Below are 16792 nucleotides of genomic sequence, written 5' to 3' on the forward strand. Positions count from 1 at the left end.
CTACATTGGGGAAAATAATTATTTGATCCCCTGCAGATTTTGTAAGTTTTTTGCAGATTTTGTAACTTATATAGAAATTAAGGGTCTATAATTTTTTTATAATAGGTGTATTTTAAATGATAGAGACAGAATATCAACCAAAAAAATCCAGAAAAAACACGATACAAATGTTATAAATTGAGTTGCAGTTCAGTGAGTAAAATAAGTATTTGATCCCCAAGCAAAACATGACTTAGTACTTGGTGGAGAAACCCTTGTTGGCACGCACAGTGGTAAGATGTTTCTTGTAGTTGGTTACCAGGTTTGCACAAATCTCAGGAAGGATTTTGGTTCACTCTTCTTTACAGATCTTCTCTAGATCCTTACGGTTTCTTGGTTGTCGCTCGGCAACTCGAAATTTCAGCTCCCTTCATACATTTTCTATAAGATTAGGGGACTGGAGACTGGCTAGGCCACTCCATGACCTTAATGTGCTCTTTTTAAGCCACTCCTTTGTTGCCTTGGCCATATGTTTTGGGTCATTGTCATGCTGGAAGACCCATCCACGACCCATCTTTAGTGTTCTGGCTGAGGGAACAAGGTTCTCATCCAGGATTTAAATGAAGAATGGCCCTGTCCATTGGCCCCTTAATGCGGCAAAGTTGGCCTGTACCTTTAGCAGAGAAACAGCCCCAAACCATAATGTTTCCATCTCTGAGCTTGACTGTAGGGATGGTGTTCTTAGGATCATACGGAAAAAAAGGGGAAGAAACTGCGTTTTGGTGGAACAAAATAACTAAAACAGCAAAAATAAATGAATAGTTGTGCAATTCAGGAAGTAGCAATTCCTCTGCGCAACACAAAAACAGTGGATAACAAATGGAAAAAATGGAATCGCGCTAAAGACTGACATGCATATAGATAATCGCCATTTCAGCAATATCCTGGATGCATATCATGTAAAGTGTAAACATTTCTAAGTGTCATAACCCCAAACATTATAAATTGATTGATATTGAAACAATTGAAAATACAAATAATGAGTAAATATAAATAAATATATACGTGAATCCACACACATAAATGACTAAATCACCCATGTGGTAAATAAATACATTAATGTGAATAAGTCCAAGCACTAGCTCTAGCACTCTTTTGCTAGTGAATAATTGGTATAAAAGAAAGCTAAATTTATAGTCTAATTCATGCCATTCATGGCGTGAATTAGACTATAAATTTAGCTTTCTTTTTTAAGAAGAATACCGATTATTCACTAGCAAAAGAGTGTGAAACACCTATGCTTCGGTGGCAACATTCTGGTATTGTCATTACATCTTAAAGACCTTGGCTCATTGGTTGTGGTCTGGAGGAATGATTCCTATTCAGGCTTTTTCTGATCCTCTGTAGTGGGGGATCATGAATCTCTTGTAAGCGGACATTTTTTCACTTGTGGTGGTGGATCGAGCAATATCTTCATACCAGCAAGGATCATACAGCTTTTCATTGGACTTATTCACATTAATGTATTTATTTACCACATGGGTGATTTAGTCATTTATGTGTGTGGATTCACTTATATATTTATTTATATTTACTCATTATTTTTATTTTTTTCAATTGTTTCAACATCAATCAATGTATAATTTTTGGGGTTATGACATTTAGAAATGTTTACACTTTACATGATATGCATCCAGGATATTGCTGAAATTGTGATTATCTATATGTATGTCAGTCTTTAGCGCAATTCCATTTTTTCCATTTCTTAGGATCATAGTCAGTATTTTTCTTCCTCTAAACACAGCGAGTTGAGTTAAAAGGGTTGTAAACTCTCATATTTTTTCACCTTAATGCATCCTATGCATTAAGGTGAAAAAACTTGTCAGAGGATTTAGTAGACCAGACTGTGTGGACTGCACAGAGAAAACCAGAAACGCATGTAGTGAAAAAATAATGGTGTTTATTAAATAAGTGACAAGTAAGAGAAATATGAACAGTGCAAAACCAACCACAGACCCACAAACAACAAATAGTATATACAAGTAAATGGAGATACCGGAATCGTAAACAAAGCCAGGCCAAGGTCATACACAGGGAGGTCAGCAGATGGGTAAGGACGGGAAACCAGCAGGACAGGGAGAGAATGGATGGATAGGCTGCAGGGCAGGGATCCAAGGGAATCAGGAGGGACAAGTACAGGATGGGCTAGGGATAGGGATCGGATCAGAACAGGACAGGACAGGACAGAAACAGGTTCACGGTCAGGATACAGGCAGCAAGGTCAGGGCGCAAGAAGAAAGATACCAAGGCAAGCCTGTGAGGGCTTGCCGGGTATTTATAAGGCTGTAGTAATTGACCTCATGTTACAGCTGAGCGCAGAGGGTGCTGTTTGCTCCACACTGCCGGAGTGCACCCGCTGGTGGACACCAGTACTACGGCCCAAGGATGCAACAGTGCCACCAGCAGGAGAGTCCTCCTAGATGATGGAAGACACCCGTTGGTGGACACTGGTACTGCGATCCAAGAGACCGATAGCGCCACCAACGGGTAAACCCTCTCATGACAGTACCCCCCTCAAAGGAGCGGCCTCCGGACGCTCCAACAAGATGAAATTGTCCAAAGTTCATGGCCTCAAACCAAACAACAGATGAGGGCACATCAGGCTGGGCATCGGGTACATCAAACTGGACAGTGGGTACATCCGAGAAGACAGCGGGCACATCCGAGCAGACAGTGGGCACATCCGAGCAGACATCAGGCAGGAACACACCAAGCTGGACAGCGGGCACTTCGAGCTGGGCAGCAGGCACGGGCACTTCGAGCTGGGCAGCAGGCACAGACACTTCGAGCTGGGCAGCAGGCACATCAGGCTGGGCAGCAGGCATGGGCACTTCAAGTTGGGCAGCAGGCACATCAGGCTGGGCAGCAGGCACGGGCACTTTGAGCTGGGCAGCAGGCACATCAGGCTGGGCAGCAGGCATGGGCACTTCAGGCTGGGCAGCAGGCACATCAGGCTGGGCAGCAGGCACGGGCACTTCGAGCTGGGCAGCAGGCACGGGCACTTCGAGCTGGGCAGCAGGCACATCAGGCTGGGCAGCAGGCATGGGCACTTCAAGTTGGGCAGCAGGCACATCAGGCTGGGCAGCAGGCATGGGCACTTCAGGCTGGGCAGCAGGCACATCAGGCTGGGCAGCAGGCACGGGCACTTCGAGCTGGGCAGCAGGCACATCAGACTGGGAAGCTGGCACATCAGTCTGGGAAGCTGGCACATCAGTCTGGGAAGCTGGGACATAAGTCTGGGAAGCTGGCACTGGGACAATAGGCTGGAAAGCGGGCACATCAGACTGGGAAGCTGGCACATCAGACTGGGAAGCTGGCACATCAGACTGGGAAGCTGGCACTGGGACAATAGGCTGGAAAGTGGGCACATCAGGCTGGGAAGCTGGCACAACAGGCTGGGAAGCTGGCACTGGGTCAACAGGCTGGAAGGCAGGCACTGGGTCAACAGGCTGGAAAGCGGGCACATCAGACTGGGAAGCTGGCACATCAGACTGGGAAGCTGGCATATCAGACTGGGAAGCTGGCACTGGGACAATAGGCTGGAAAGCGGGCACATCAGGCTGGGAAGCTGGCACATCAGGCTGGGAAGCTGGCACTGGGTCAACAGGCTGGAAGGCAGGCACTGGGTCAAAAGGCTGGAAAGCGGGCACATCAGACTGGGAAGCTGGCACATCAGGCTGGGAAGCTGGCACATCAGGCTGGGAAGCTGGCACATCAGGCTGGAAGGCAGGCATCGAGACATCAGGCTGGAAGGCAAGCTTCGAGACATCAGGCTGGAAGGCAGGCACTGAGACAACAGACTGGGAAGCTGGCACATCAAACTGGGAAGCTGGCACATCAAACTGGGAAGCTGGCACATCAGGCTGGAAGGCAGGCACATCAGGCTGGAAGGCAGGCAGGCATCGAGACATCAGGCTGAAAGGCAAGCTTCGAGACATCAGGCTGGAAGGCAAGCTTCGAGACATCAGGCTGGAAGGCAAGCTTCGAGACATCAGATTGGGAAGCTGGCACATCAGACTGGGAGGCAAAGACATCAAGCTGGGAGGCAGGCGCCGAAACATCCGGCTGGAAGGCAGGCATCAAGACAACAGACTGAGAAGCGGGAACATCAGACTGAAAAGCGGGCACCGAGACTTCAGGCTGGAAGGCAGACATCAGGACATCAGACTGGAAAGCAGGCACATTAGACTGGAAGGCGGGCACATCAGACTGGAAGGCAGAGACATCAAGCTGGAAGGCAGGCACCGAGACATCCAGCTGGAAGGCGGGCACCGAGACATTAGGCTGGAAGGCAGGCATCAGGACATCAGACTGGAAAGCAGGCACATTAGACTGGAAGGCGGGCACATCAGACTGGAAGGCAGAGACATCAAGCTGGAAGGCAGGCACCGAGACATCCAGCTGGAAGGCGGGCACCGAGACATTAGGCTGGAAGGTAGACATCAGGACATCAGACTGGGAGGCAGGCACATCAGACTGGATAGCAGGTACATCAGACTGGAAAGCGGGCACCGAGACTTCGGGTTGGATAGCAGGCAGAGGTTTGGCAGGTTTAGGTGGGTCATCAAGTTCAACTGGCATGAACGCAGGCTGAAACAGGTTGGCTGGTGTGGGGGCAGGTTGGGTTACTGGCAGGATGGTGTGGGTCGGGAAGAACTTTCGTTTCTTCTTTAGCCACTGCAGCTTTGTACCTAGGTGCAGGGTCGTAAGAAAAGTATGTAGCTGGGCAAAAGGAAGACCAAGGAACAGTAGCTGGAGGAGGGTTCTGTGGGGTTGTTACAGATGGAGGAGAAGAGACAGGTGGATTGAAGGCAGGATAGGTGCTACACTTGGAGACTGGGTAGTAGTATTTGGTAGGGGGCTGAGTAAACTGGGCTGTAGCTGAGGTTGCCATAGGCGACGGGGAGATAGATTTTTGGGAAGGAAGGTGATTAATGGCAGGGCTGGAATACTGTGGCTTAGCTAAATACAGGAGATCTGACCATGCCTGCACTACAGGTTGAACAAACGCTGATTCACACACAGCCTGACTAACCAAGGATTGCACCGACTGGATGCAATTAGACAACACCTGCTATGAACAAGAGGAATAATGTTCCATGAAATAGGCTGGATTATTATTTAAAAGAAAAAAAGGAAAAAAGGAAAAAAAATGAAAAAAACATTTTTTTCCTTTTTTTCTTTTTTTCTTTTTAACACTTTCCACCTAGATGATATTGTATCCATATCCATAACTACTTTATTACCTAATTTAAAGGGCACTATGCATCTTTGTTGAACAATTGGAGCACCAGTTGTTGTATTTTCATTTTTAATAGAAATATTCACCACCAGTCACAGTTTTATTCAACTTTTGAACACATACAGGTTTTAGAAGCAATTCTATAAGGACACTAGGCAATACATTCACTACAAAGAAGAAAAAAATGTTTTGTCTCCATAAGGGCAGCGCCATACTACTCCTGAGCACAGCAGTGTTAAGGTCCCCTGTCAATCAAAACTGGAGTAATGTGTGATGCACTACCCCTGAAGGAGCCGCTTGGTAATTTTGGGTTCCCTGTTCTGCGCCTCAACTCCAAGAACACCCTCAGCCCCTCTGACACACCTGGTTGATTGAATCACTACAGACACACATAGCGTATAGTACCTTTCACCTTACTGTAGGATATAGGCAATAAACAATTACACACGTGTTTAGTGGTAGACACTATTTGTCTAGAATTAGGAACTTGCATAAATGATAAAAAATGCAGTTCACAAAGCAGAGTAGAACTACCCTCAGGTAATAAAGGTAAACAAATATATCTATAAAAGCAGCTCTATATCAATAGCAAAAAAATCAATACGAGAATAGGTAAATCAATATTTAGCAACACAACTGTAATCTAAATGTTTTTAAAGGAATAGCAGTTTTCTAATTGTTTTCGAGTGCACTCGAAAAAATGAGAGAAGGTGGGGCCCCCCTTTAAATGGCAACAACAAACTGTGCAGGGCCGGTGCAAGGATATTTGTTTACTTATCCCTGGTCCAAGAAGTGACGTCATACAGGGGAGGGCTGGCAGCCTGTCCAGTCAAGTGGCCATTAAACCACCAAATCAGCTCATCCATGCCCACCTGGTTTTTCAATGCAGCCTCACCAGTGCCGCCTCATCAGTGCCTATCAATGCAGACTCACCAGAGTTGTAGTTTCCTCTGCCCTGCTCGGGAGCTTGAGCGCGGACTACAACTCCTGGAATGCAACAGCAGCCAGCCCAACTTCCTACAGAAGAAAAAAAAAAAGGCAGCGGGCAGCGGCTGCCAGCTGTTTTCAACATAGATTAGAGTGGCCTAGGGGCACTCTGCCCACCCCCCGGCCCAGCCTGCCCCTGACATCATACATGACACTTCCCGGTCTGTGTACAGGAGGGTGGCTGAGTGGATGAAGGTCTACTGAGCTATGGCCACCCTTCCCAGTGACACCCATCATGACAGCACCGAGCCCGCAGGTGGGACAGTGGTGCCCGGTAAACATGGTGAAGGGGGTGTCAGTGGTGGAAGTGATAGGCGGCTTCCCAGCCACTTGTAACACTTCCAGATGAAAGTCAGCTTTACTATAGCACACACACTCCGAGCTGCTATAGGGGCTGGGGATTAGGATTTTACTGCCCCCCTATCCTGGTGCCCTGAGGTGGCTGCTTAAGCCACCATATGGTAGTGCTGGCCATAGCCCTAGGGCCACTACAGTTATAGGGCAGTCTTTAGGCTCGGTTCACACCAGTGTGCTGTGCAACCTCACATGTGATTCGCAGAACACTGCAGTGCAAATCACATGTGAAGTCTGTGCTATGCGATTTCTGCCATACAGATAGTATTGCTGAATTTGGATCGCATTTGGACCAAGGTCATGCAGGACCCTTTTTTAGTCCACACCAGAATTGGATCGCATGGGTGTTCCCATGCGATCCGATTCATGTCTTAATTGACAGTTTACATAGCAATATGTGAACCGATCTGGGGGTGTCATTAACTTTGTATTGACGCTTTCAGCAGTTCGCATAAGGCGGTGTGAACCGAGTCAGGTGCGATGCAGGAACCAGCAGTGGATTCACAGGGTTCTCGCATCGCACCAGTGTGAACCGAGCCTAAGTGTTGGTTCACACTGCAGCGATGTGGGAACCCTGCGAATCCGCTGTGGATTCCCGCATCGTATGTCTCTCGGTGGCAGTTCACACTGTCCTATGCTAACTGCTTGGAGTGTCAATACAAAGTTAATGACACCCCCAAATCAGTTTGCATATAGCAGTGTGAACTGCAAATTCGGACAGGAATCAGATCACATGGATGTAAACACCCATGCGTTCTGATTCTGCTGCAGATCAGAAAAAGGTCCTGTGCGAGTTTGGTCCGAATGCAATACGAATTCAGCCATACAATCTGTATGGCTGAAATCGCCTCACACAGAAGTCACATGTGATTTGCACTACAGTGTGGTACAAATCACATCCGATGTTGAACATCGCTGCAGTGTGAACTAGCACTAAGTCCAAAATCTTCATCTCTTGCAGCTGTGAATAGGGCCTGCGGGCAGTATTAGGGCCAAAGAAGAACAGGGTGTGCAGTTCCTATAGATGGCAGTAGATAATGGCCGACCGGCCCTCTTACCAGACCTGTGGATACAGCAACAATGGTTCCTCTGATCAGGAGTTAGCTCATTCTGGGTTGCCTGTGGCGACTCCGCTGGGTAGTGCCCAGATCTGTATTCTGGAAATACCTTCATGCCTTTCTTCAGAAGGGATGGTGCTAGGCTGTGTGGATTTCTCTCTGGTGGTGCAGTGCAGTGGGATTCTCTCTCTCTCTGATGGAGTTCTGGGTGCACTTCCCCAAAATTCCCCTGGGATTCTGGATCTCTCTCCCTCCTCTTCAGCTGGGCATGCTGGGGGCTGCAGTTTCTTCCCTTAGTTTTGCAATGTCCACCACTCAAGACCACATTTTCCACAATCCTCCTCTCTGTTTCATTTTAGTGTTTTTTTCCCCCTTGTCCAATAAGAAGGAGGGGTAAGAAACACGAGTACAGTGGTGAGAGGAGGAGAGGAGGGGAGAAGAGCCCGCAGCAGCTTCTCTCTCCACACAGACACAGCCGCTCCGTTTTTCTGCTGCTCTGCTCAACTCTGACAGGAGGAAGGAAGGGGAATGGGTAGGAAGCAGAGAGAGAGAGAATGCCCTCCAGTCTTTTAGCGGCGGCTCGAGTAGGGGGGTGAAGGAGGTCTCCTCGGACCCGCTCCTGTCATTTGCTGGCGGCACATATCAGGCAAATTCGGCGATGGCGAGGCCCCTATGATGGCAAGGCCTAAGGCGATCACCTAATTTGTGAGCCGCCTCTGACGTCTGGTCAGGGATGGCCTTGGTATACTGTCAGAGGATTTAGTAGACCAGACTGTGTGGACTGCACAGAGGAAACCAGAAAGCATGTAGTGAAAAAATAATGGTATTTAGTAAATAAGTGACAAGTAAGAGAAATATAAACAGTGCAAAACCAACCACAGACCCACAAACAACAAATAGTATATACAAGTAAATGGAGATACCGGAATCGTAAACAAAGCCAGGCCAAGGTCATACACAGGGAGGTCAGCAGATGGGTAAGGACGGGAAACCAGCAGGACAGGGAGAGGATGGATGGATAGGCTGCAGGGCAGGGATCCAAGGGAATCAGGAGGGACAAGTATAGGATGGGCTAGGGATAGGGATCGGATCAGATCAGATCAGAACAGGACAGGACAGGACAGAAACAGGTTCACGGTCAGGATACAGGCAGCAAGGTCAGGGTGCAGGAAGAAAGATACCAAGGCAAGCCTGTGAGGGCTTGCCGGGTATTTATAAGGCTGTAGTAATTGACCTCATATTACAGCTAAGCGCAGAGGGTGCTGTTTGCTCCACACTGCCGGAGTGCACCCGCTGGTGGACACCGGTACTACGGCCCAAGGATGCAACAGTGCCACCAGCAGGAGAGTCCTCTTACTACAGGTCCTAGGTGTTGGAAGACACCCGCTGGTGGACACTGGTACTGCGATCCAAGAGACCGATAGCGCCACCAACGGGTAAACCCTCTCATGACAAAACTCCTGATAGTGACCGACCCCCAGCCCGTTTTACTCATCTGCGCCCTCCGTTCCCTTGGCGGAGACGCGCTGGACCTCTCTGCCCAGGGTTCTCGGCTCCTGATTGGATAGATTGATAGCAGCGTATTGGCTCTTGCTGCTGTCAATCAAATCCAATGACATGAGCGCCGGGGGCGGGGCAGAGTCTAGCATTCTGTGTCTATGCACGCAAATGCTGGACTCGGGAGCGCACCCGCAAGGTAACCCCCTGGGAGAGCGCTTCTCACAGGGGGTTTACTGATGCAGGGAGGAGCCGCGAGCGGCACCGGGGAACCCTGGAAGATGATGATCGGGGCCACACTGTGAAAAATGAACTGCACAGTGGAGGTAAGTATGATATGTTTTTTTTTTTTTAAAAAGAACGAAGGTTTACAACCACTTTAATGCCAAAGAGCTCAATTTTGGTCTCATCTGACCACAGCACTTCCTCCAATCCTTCACTGAATCATTTAAATGTTCACTGGCAAACTTCAGATGGGCATGTACATGTACCTTCTTGAGTGGGACCTTGCGGGAGCTGCAGGATTTCCATTTTATGGCGGCGCATAGTGTTAGCAATGCTTTGTTTGGTGACTGTGGTCCCAACTGCCTTAAGATCATTCACAAGCTCCTCCTGTGTAGTTCTGGACTGATCCCTCACTTTTCTCATGATCATCCTTACTCCATGAGGTGAAATCTTGTATGGAGCTCCAGATCGAGGGCGATTGATGGTTATTTTGTATTTCTTCCATTTCTCTCCTTCTCACCAAGCTTCTTTCTGATAGTCTTGTAGCCCATTCCAGCCTTGTGCAGGTCTACAATCGTGTCCCTGATGACAGCTCTTTGGTCTTGCTCATGATGGTGAGGTTTAAATGGAAGAAAGAGATTTTCTGGACAGGTATCTTTTATACACATAACGAGTTATTGTTAGGAGCACCTTCTTGAACTGACAGGACTAATCTGTGTACCTCATGAGCACATACTGTAGCCAGTCTGTGGGGACTAAAATTGGTTGGTAGGGGATCAAATACTTATTTTACTTACTGAACTGCAACTGAATTTTTTTTAAATTTGTATGATGTGTTTTTTCGGGATTTTTATTGTTATGCTGTCTCTATCATTTAAAATACACCAATGATAACAATTATAGACATTTAACTTCTTTGTAAGTGGGAAAACTGACAAAATCTGCAAGGGATCAAATACGGTAATTATTTTCCCCACTGTATCTTCAATGCCTGGGGAGCAGGCCAAGAGGAACAAGAACTGATAGCATTGCACCTCATCCCTCTGTTAAAGAATATGTCTGTTCTAAAATTCAAAAGACTAGGTAGAGCATTTAAAGCGGTATGGAACCCAAAACCAAAAATTTAATTTTTTGCAGCTTACCAATCTTTAGATGTGGTGGCGACAATAGTTTTCTTTTTTAGGCTTCTTACTGTATTAGAGTGCCCCCACTCTGAAGGATGGATGTATGGATGGATGGATGAAGGAGCACAGGGGCACATTTGGTCAGCAGCATTGCCAGTCTGAGGGGAGGGGAGTGTTAGATGCACTAGCGGATTTAAATACACTAACAAATTGAAGCTGAACTGCAGTTAACACTTTGAAAGAATGGGTAGACGGTTGGTAGTTGTTTCTCACATCCTCCATGTTTCCCTCCTTGTTGGGCGCCAAACAAGTCTCACATAAGAGGCCTACCCCAGGGTGGGATCTTTGGAGCTATGCTAGGCACCTTGTACAGGGTCACTTTACTAAGCATGGGGTACCTTTGCTTTGTGCCATTTTTATCAATGCCCTGGGACAAGGCTATGGCTGCTGTGGGTGATACTCAACCTTAACGCGGGCTTTTACTTTTAGATATGAACGTACACCATGTACAATTGCACTGCAACTGTTCTCGAGTTAACTCTCAGTCCCTGTGACATTGTACACCTCCTCTGTTATCTGCATTTAGGAGAAACATGCTGAGCCCTGTCCACATCCACCTGTCCACATCCAGTAGTGGAGTGGGCCACGCCGTGCACCCTGCGCAGGCTTCACGTGCACTTAACTTAACTCTTGAACTTCCTACCTCTGTACATGGGAACCTCTACATCATGAATCCGCTCACGTTGCTCTGGGAGACAGATCACTGCTGGAAGGAGTGCAGACAACATCTTCCTTCCTTTCCAGCTGTTAGAGGTCATTCCACCTATAACAGGTACACGCTATTGACAGGCTGCTGTAAAAGTTCCATTATCCTAACCCTTGTGTCTTCACACTACTTCACTCCACACCGATGTCTTCATACCCCAATGTGTCTAAGACCCACTCGCTAGACTACATGTGCCAGTTACTTGCATTACACCCCTTTCAGTAACTTCAGACCAGGCAGGGACAATGTTTCAAATGCTTTACTTAGAAGAGTGCAAAGACAATCACAGAGTCCAACATTCAAAGGCATAATTCTTCCCTAATTCCCTAACTCTCACTACAGGCTGTGCGCTGCCCCGGCATACCCTCAAAAGGTAATGATCATGTAACACAAAGTCTAACAGAGGCATTCTTCCAGGGTCTTCAGGGTGAACCTCAGGTTCTGATGACTTTACATCCAGGCAGTGATGAGTGACATTCTTCTGCTCGTCCTGTGTCTAATACCCATACAGGCATTGGACCTGATACTGACCCTGAGCCTCTCAGCTCTCTGCTCTCAGGACTTCTCATAGCCTCTTCGCTGGAACTCTATTGGGGAACTCGAACCCTGTCCTCTAATTATATATTACAAGACTAGTGGGCGAGATCCAGAGTAGAACCCACCAAAAGACCAAAGAACTGGGAAAAGCATTAATGCCTACCCTCCAGGACAATGCCTAGCTGGCTATTTTAATCTGCTTACTGTACATTGCTCCCCTCTTGGATGCAAACTATTTCGGCTGCATCAATAGTCTAAATGAAATCCCAACACAATGACAGCAATATAACAAAAAAGTGCTTAACATTCACAAAACAATGGCAACAATTTAAACAAAGTAGTCGGAATCTGGCAAGAAAACTGTTTTTTCTGAGGTGGGGTGGAATTCTTGGGTACAGTGCACGACCGGACGACCATCAGGTTTTACAATTTCTACCCGGTCCATGTAGATGTGGCGTCTGGTATTATAGTGTTTACAGAGCCTGTGAAACTCTGCCTTCACATATTGATTTTGTTGGGCAAAGCTCCGCAAGTGTTTGTGAATAAATATTTTCTCCCACACAGCTCTACTATAGATCTCAGACTTCTCTGACTCTAATTTGAAAAAACAATTGTTCTGGAACATAGGAAAATGTTCTCCGATAACAGGTACTCACATATTTCTCCATATAGTGCTGTAACTGAGCGAGGTGGGTGATCCGAGTCTTAAAGTGATGTGACTCATGATGCAGATAGGCATACAGTGGCCCGTAATATTTGGACTAGGGTTGCACCAATACTAGTATCGGTGCCGATACCAAGTATTGCCCGAGTACTTGTACTCGGTCAAATGCTCCCGATGCCTGACCCGATACCTTTGCATGAAGAGGCGGCTCCAGTGGGCTGAGGGGCCAGAGCGGAGAGTGAGTCCTGGCAGTGGAGAGCAAGTCCTGGCAGCAGTGGAAGGTAAGCTGGCCTGGGGGCAGGGGTGTGGGTCGCAGCATTGGTGACCCGGGCCGTCACATTGATGGCCCCGGTCTCCATCGGAGATTGAACAGCGCGACGCCTGTTGGTACACCCGGCACTCGGCCTCAGTAAGCAGCAGTCACAAGGCGGCAGCCTGGGTGTAACAAGATGTCCGCTGCTGCCTTCTGACTGCTGCTTACTGAGGTCCAGTGCAGGGTGTACCAACAGTGGCAGCTGGTGCTCAAAATTTTTTTTGGGCGGGGGCGCGCAAACAAACTGAAAAATACTGAACCCCCCCATCAATTACAGCCTCACTGTGCCCATCAATTGCAGCCTCACTGTGTCCATCAAATGCAGCCATTGTGCCCATCAAATGCAGCCATTGTGCCCATCAAATGCAGCCACTGTGCCCATCATATGCAGCTATTGTGCCCATCATATGCAGCCACTTGTGCCCGTCATATGCAGCCATTTGTGCCCGTCATATGCAGCCACTTGTGCCCGTCATATGCAGCCACTGTGCCCATCAAATGCAGCCACTTGTGCCCGTCATATGCAGCCACTTGTGCCTGTCATATGCAGCCACCTGTGCCCATCATATGCAGCCACTGTGCCCCATCATATGTAGCCACTTGTGCCCATCAAATGCAGCCACTTGTGCCCATCAAATGCAGCCACTTGTGCCCATAATATGTAGCCACTTGTGCCCATCAAACACAGCCACTGTGCCCATCATATGCAGCCACTTGTGCCCATCATATGCAGCCAATGTGCCCATCATATGCAGCCACTGTGCCCCATCATATGCAGCCACTTGTGCCCATCATATGCAGCCACTTTGCTGCATCATATGCAGCCACTTTGCCCCATCATATGCGGCCACTTGTGCTCATCATATGCATCCACTTGTGTCTATCATATGCAGCCACTTGTGCCCGTCATATGAAGCCAGTTGTGCCCGTCATATGAAGCCACTTATGCCCGTCAAATGCAGCCATTTGTGCCCATCAAATGCAGCCACTTGTGCACATCAAATGCAGCCACTTGTGCCCATCATATGCAACCACTTGTGCCCAGTATATGCAGCCACTTGTGCCCATCAAATGCAGCCAGGCGCGTCCCCCGGCTTGGCTGTCACTTCACTAACCATGCCCCCCCCACGGCCGGTCCGGCAGCTCTTAACGCTTACCCAGTATATGCAGCCACCTGTGCCCATCATATGCAGGCCACTTGTGCCCATCATATGCAGCCATTTGTGCCCAGTATATGCAGCCACTTGTGCCAATCAAATACAGCCACTTGTGCCAATCAAATGGAGCCACTTGTGCCCATCATATGCAGCCACTTGTGCCCAGTATATGCAGCCACTTGTGCCCATCATATGCAGTCACTTGTGCCCATCAAATGCAGCCAGGCGCGTCCCCTGGCTTGGCTGTCACTTCACTAACCATGCCCCCCCCCCCCCGCGCGGCCGGTCCGGCAGCACTTACCGCTTACCCAGTATATGCAGCCACCTGTGCCCATCATATGCAGGCACTTGTGCCCATCATATGCAGTAACTTGTGCCCATCATATGCAGCCACTTGTGCCCAGTATTTGCAGCCACTTGTGCCCATCAAATGCAGCCACTTGTGCCCATCAAATGCAGCCACTTTTGCCCATCATATGCAGCCACTTGTGCCCATCAAATGCAGCCACCGTGCCCATCATATGCAGCCACTTTGCTGCATCATATGCAGCCACTTTGCCCCATCATATGCAGCCACTTGTGCTCATCATATGCATCCACTTGTGCTCATCATATGCATCCACTTTTGTCTATCATATGCAGCCACTTGTGCCCGTCATATGAAGCCAGTTGTGCCCATCATATGAAGCCACTTGTGCCCATCAAATGCAGCCACTTGTGCCCATCATATGCAACCACTTGTGCCCAGTATATGCAGCCACTTGTGCCCATCAAATGCAGCCAGGCGCATCCCCCGGCTTGGCTGTCACTTCACTAACCATGCCCCCCCCCCATGGCCGATCCGGCAGTACTTACCGCTCACCCAGTATATGCAGCCACCTGTGCCCATCATATGCAGCCCCTTGTGCCCATCATATGCAGCCACTTGTGCCCAGTATTTGCAGCCACTTGTGCCCATCAAATGCAGCCACTTGTGCCCATCAAATGCAGCCACATTTGCCCATCATATGCAGCCACTTGTGCCCATCAAACGCAGCTACTGTGCCCATCATATGGAGCCACTTATCGCATGGGTACTACAGATAAATCTGGTGGCAGCAAGTCTAACAACGGGTCAAAGCTGTTCGGTCCGTCATCCTCATCACAGGAATCAACGATAGGCAAAGGTGGAGGCAGGAACTCCTCAAAGACAGATTCCACTGGACAGCTGGGTCCTTCTGGGACAGGTGCAGATACCATAGGGATACCTCAGGATGGCAGCTCAACCCCTGGCTCCTTCAGGGGGGGGCCTTCCCTGCAGGATGATCACGGCTGGGCTGTAAAATCTTTGCCGGAGGTTCAGAGGTGAACGCCTCTCCAGCAGCAGGATCACTCCTGGGCAGAAAGTCATGCCCAATTTCTGCAGGGTTCTTCCTCCAGTATCCGTTGGAATATCTGAACTCCGCACATGTTGTAGCGAGCTGATGGAGACATGATGGCAAACGTCTCTTGCAGCTGAAGCAAAGACTCGCACCTGACACCCGACTGGCAGAGGGCAAATCTGTAGACAGGTTGGTACCACTTCCTGGTGTTAATCAATGCTGGCACTCACTTCTATGGGAGTTGGTGACCTGCCATGGTGGCTGGAAGCAACACACATGAAGCACCTGTGCATTGTTCTGGGTGCAGTTGCTATTTACACCCCTCATCTTGATCCTTCAATCAGGAGACTGAACCTTCTGCAGAAGCCAATAAGGAAACAGCCATCAGTTTTTCACATGGAAGGTTGCTGGACAAATCTGAACAACTTCTAACTAACTGATCTCTTTGGAGGTGGTCTTCAGATGTATGCAGTAAGCATAGCCCCGCATTGGGTGCCAAATTGTAAGGGGGTAGGTGGTTGGTAGTTGTTTGTCATGTCATCCATGCTTCCCTTCTCATTGAGTGCCAAGTAAGAGTCACATAAGTGGTCTACCCCAGAGTGGGTTCTTCTGAGCTATGCTAGGCACCTTGTACAGGGTCACTTTACTTTGCTTGGTTCCTTGGTACCTTTGCTTTGTGACATTTTCATCAATGCCCGGGGACAAGGCTGAGGCTGTCGTGGGGGAATTCTCTACCTTAACATGGCCTCTACTTTTAGAGAAGAACGTACAACATGTACACTTGCACTTCAACTGTTCTCCAATTAACTCTTGGGTCCCCGTTACAATGTACACCTTATCTACAATCTGCATTTTGAAAGGAACATGCTGAGCCCTGTCCACATACACCCGTCCAGTGTTTTCCACTACTATTCCCCTGTAGTGGGCCCCATCATGCACCCTAACCTAACTCTTGAACTTCCATACCTCTGTACAGGATAGGAACCTCTACAGTGCAAATCAGCTCCTATTGTTTTGGGAGACAGACAGCTTGTGGAAGGAGTGCCGACAACATCTCCCTCCCTGTCAGAGGGCGTTCCACCTATACAGGTATTGACAGGCTGCTGTAAAACTTCCATTACACTTGGTAACTACTTGTGTCTACACACTGCTCCACTCCACACCAATGTCTTCATACCCCAAGGTGTCTAAGACCTACTCGTTAGACTATGTGCGGCGATTACTTGAATTACATCTCTTTCAGTAACTTCAGACCAGGCAGGGACAACGTTTCAAATGCTTTACTTAGAAAAGTGCACAGGGAATTACGGAGTCCAACATTCAAAGGCATAATTATTTCCTAATTCTTTAACTGTCACTACAGGGTGTGTTGCCCTGGAATACCTGCAAAGGTAGTGCTTGTGTTGCATGTGCAATGTAAATTTCATCATCTTTCCCCCACCTGGGTGCTGAGTATGACCTACCACAG

General features: G+C 48.4%; 1 protein-coding gene across 2 annotated transcripts in view; it reads right to left on the reverse strand.

Annotated features, from left to right (window-relative positions):
* Positions 1–16792, reverse strand: part of RGS6 (regulator of G protein signaling 6) — a 905069-nt gene that overhangs the window by 82874 nt on the left and 805403 nt on the right. The window lies entirely within an intron of this gene.

The sequence above is a fragment of the Aquarana catesbeiana genome, linkage group LG13 (assembly GCF_042186555.1).
Source record: "Aquarana catesbeiana isolate 2022-GZ linkage group LG13, ASM4218655v1, whole genome shotgun sequence".
Taxonomy (NCBI): Eukaryota; Metazoa; Chordata; class Amphibia; order Anura; family Ranidae; genus Aquarana; species Aquarana catesbeiana.